This window comes from Pollachius pollachius (assembly GCF_949987615.1).
Source record: "Pollachius pollachius genome assembly, chromosome: 11".
Lineage (NCBI taxonomy): Eukaryota > Metazoa > Chordata > Actinopteri > Gadiformes > Gadidae > Pollachius > Pollachius pollachius.
The window spans coordinates 5,839,202-5,843,176 of NC_136944.1; the positions used below are offsets into that span (position 1 = coordinate 5,839,202).

The 3,975-nt window shown below is 49.7% G+C and overlaps 1 protein-coding gene across 1 annotated transcript in view; it reads right to left on the minus strand.

Moving 5' to 3' along the window:
• The window catches only part of LOC307082502 (myosin-10-like), a 43,067-nt gene that overhangs the window by 37,126 nt on the left and 1,966 nt on the right, over positions 1-3,975 (minus strand). The window lies entirely within an intron of this gene.

The following is a 3,975-nucleotide window of genomic DNA, read 5'->3' on the forward strand; positions in this document are numbered from 1 at the left end:
AACAGAGTTTCCGTGACACCAGAGCCCGCAGAGGTATCGCAGTGTATGTCCGCGCACGGTTTGTGATGTCCAACACGTTTTTTGCGGATTCTTTTTTTGGGGGAACATTTATTTTGAAATTGTTTTTCTTTTGTTAATGCGGAAACTAATTCCTTGTGTCACCTTACCCCTGGGTTTGACCCAAATCCCACCTCCAACCCATTGTTCTCACCTCCATCTCCCCAAGAATAGTCCTGCTATGTCCCCCTCCCCAGGGTCACCCCACTGAGATAGGCTGCTGAAGCCAAGTAAACAAATAACACAAAAGCAATGCTCTCACATAACCTATGAATGTATTGGTCAATATAAATAAATATAATGTACAATGTAAAAGTAGGAGCCTGGTACATTCATTTGGATTATGTGGACATGTCTTATGACAGGAGATATATGAACAGGTTTGAAAGGTATTATGAATACATTATAAGGGCTATATGCCTGGGATAAAATGCAACTGCATTTGATTTAAAACAAATGATTTATGTAGAGGGTCTCCCCTCCTTTTCTCTATGCACCAGGGGATCCCTGCGATAGAAAAAGCTCCCTGAAAGAGCCCTGGCTTATTGAGGAGGGGGTTTGACCCAGCCAAAAGGTTCTAGGTTCAATCTCATCATTTCCACAGTCCTTGTAGACATCCCAGAGATTCACTGGGGTCTGAAGGTCACTACAGAGCCCAGACTACCAGACCGGCTGGGTCTGTAGTCTGAACACTACAGAGCCCAGACTACCACACCTGATGGGTCTGTAGTCTGAACACTACAGAGCCCAGACTACCAGACCTGCTGGGTCTGTAGTCTGAACACCTCAGAGACCAGACTACCAGACCGGCTGGGTCTGTAGTCTGAACACTACAGAGCCCAGACTACCACACCTGATGGGTCTGTAGTCTGAACACTACAGAGCCCAGACTACCAGACCTGCTGGGTCTGTAGTCTGAACACCTCAGAGACCAGACTACCAGACCGGCTGGGTCTGTAGTCAGAACACTACAGAGAGACATCAGCTGATGCCTGCGAGCAACACAGCATACCATCACTGACCACAGACATTCACACACACACACACACACATTCACACACAGACACACACACATACACACACACACAGACACACACAGGGCAGGGCAACTACCATTACAAGCACACACAATAACCACCTTCCTTAAAAATATCAGTAAACTTCGATCTGATTGGTCCAGATTCCAAATCGAGAGATCAATCCCAATTCAAGCTTTTATTTGAGTGTGAGAGTGTGCTGGTCTTAATCCAAACATGTGGCCTAAACATTTCTGTCTAGAATGTGTGGCTGTGGGTCGTGTTCCTGGAAACCTGGTCTTTTCATCGTGTGTGTGTGTGTGTGTGTGTGTCTGTGTGTGTGTGTAGTGAGTGTGTGTGTGTGTGATGTGTGTGTGTGTGTCTGTGTGTGTAAGTGTGTGTGTGTGTGTGTGTGTGTGTGTGTGTGTGTGTGTGTGTGTGTGTGTGTGTGTGTGTGTGTGTGTAGTGTGTGTGTGTGTGTATGTAGTGTGTGTGTGTGTGTGTGTGTGTGTGTTGAGAGATCCGGTCCTGCTACTGGTGGGGTCTATAAACCAGGGCTCTAATGAATGGCTGACTGTTTTTAAACCACTGATTGTTTAAAGAGACCTACCCCCCACCCCCGACCCCCTCACACCTCTGGAGGTCCCACCCCGGAGCAAATCAACCCAGATGTGTGGCTTGAACCTTGCTACTGTGTAACTTAACTCACACACACCCCCACACACACCCCCCCACACACAGGGGTCTCTTTGCCTCAGCTTCCTCCCCAGCGTGCAAAGCTCCACCACAGAGTCAAGACACTATGATGGCTTGGGAATAGAGGATATAGAGGAGGAGGAGGAGAGAGGAGGAGGAGGAGGATATAGAGCAGGAGGAGGAGGATATAGGGGAGCAGGAGCAGTAGGAGATAGAGGAGGAGGAGGAGGAGGAGGAGGAAGAGGATATAGAGCAGGGGAGGGGGATATAGAGGAGCAGGAGCAGTAGGAGATAGAGGAGGAGGAGGAGGAGGAGGAAGAGGATATAGGAGGAGGAAAGAGGGCAAGAGGAGATGGAGGAAGAGGAGAAGATAGAGGAGGAGGAGGAGGAGGAGGAGGATGGAGACAGAGGAGGAGATAAAGGAGGAGGAGAAGAGGGGGCAAGAGGAGAGGGAGGAGAAGGAAGAGGTCAGGCGGGGCTGCATTAAGCCAGGAGGTCAGTCGCTAAACCCCAATCCCAGCCTAAAGCCTTCCGCAGAGAAAGACTTCCTTGATGCTCTGTCCCACCCAGCCACGCCCAGCCCCTGGAAGTCTGCCAGTGGACACCCACAGCACAGCCCTGTAGGGCCCACACTCTGTAGCCAGCCAGAACTCTACAGGACCCCAACACTCTGTAGCCAGCCAGATCTCTACAGGACCCCAACACTCTGTAGCCAGCCAGATCTCTACAGGACCCCAACACTCTGTAGGGCCCAACACTCTGTAGGGCCCAACACTCTGTAGCCAGCCAGAACTCTACAGGACCCCAACAGTCTGTAGCCAGCCAGAACTCTACAGGACCCAACAGTCTGTAGCTATCCAGAACTCTACAGGACCCCAACACTCTGTAGGCAGCCAGAACTCTACAGGACCCCAACACTCTGTAGCTGCTCTGAGTTCTACAGGGGCCCAACAGCCTGGAGGTAGTCTGAGTTCTGCAGGGGCCCAAACAGACAAGCCCAACAGCGGCAGCAGTGTGCCGGGACCGGCCCTGGTCGAGGGAAGAGAAGGTGACATTTCCACAGTGAAATGAGATCTAGGGACTGGGAGAAGGGGGGGGGTGTCCTAGTGACAGCTGAGCAACAGAGGCAACAGCAGACACAACAGGCCAGCCCCCTGCCAGCCACCGTGCGTTCACAACAACTGGGAACTCACACGACTCAAGTGGGACATTCCAACTCCGGGAATAACTTTAAAGTGGCCAGTGCAGGACAGGCAATATTCAGGAGACTGTGTTTTAACTGAAAGATAGTTACAACACATGTTCTGTGAGAGGTCAGTGGAAATAGATAGAACTACTGGACGATATCAGAGTTCATTCAGCAAGGGGGCGGGTAGAATGAGCGGGGAGCAACAGTCTTAGTTGATGTCACGCCCATGAATACTAGATAAACACCAAGTCATCGACACAGATAGACAGGCAGACAGAGAGGCGGATGGACAGACACACAGACAGGCAGATAGGCAGGCAATAGTTTCCCTATAAAGGAATATTGTATAACAGCTGGGTATCCAATAACCGAAAGGACATGCTGGGAGCAGCATAGTGCTACCTAGCAGATGTAGCCTAGCCTGTAGCTCTGCCAGCACGTGTTTCCGAGCCTGGTTACCATAGCTGCTAACTATACTAGGACGGTAAGCCGGTCATACATAGCCCTAGCCTGTAGCTCTGCTAGCACATGTAACCTAGCATGCATAGACAAGCATGTATGTGTAACATAGCATCCCTAATTTGGGATCCATAGTTTGGCATAAATTAAATAGATGAATAAAGTAGTTTATAGAAGATTAATATAGGCTAGTCTGCAATCTCCCAGTATGCCAGCTGTTTAATGTTTGTCGTTTCTTAGGCCTAAGCCAACAGAAGAAGAGTTTAAACACTGGATTCTGAAACAACAGCGTGTAGGGAAGGCTAATGTCAATGCTACAGGCTAAACATAGCTCGCACTGGCATAACGAGCGCTCCCATGTTCCAGCTGAATTAGAGCTAGTCAGTCAAAGACTCCAGTTACTGTGGTGAGCAGAACTCTCCTTCTAATTAAACATCATCTTTAGCCCTCACACAACCCAGTTGCAAACGAGTGGAGAGGGTGAGACCGAGAGACAGAGAGTCAGAGGGAGAGAGAGAGAGAGAGAGGGAGAGGGAGTACACAACAGCCTGAAAGTCT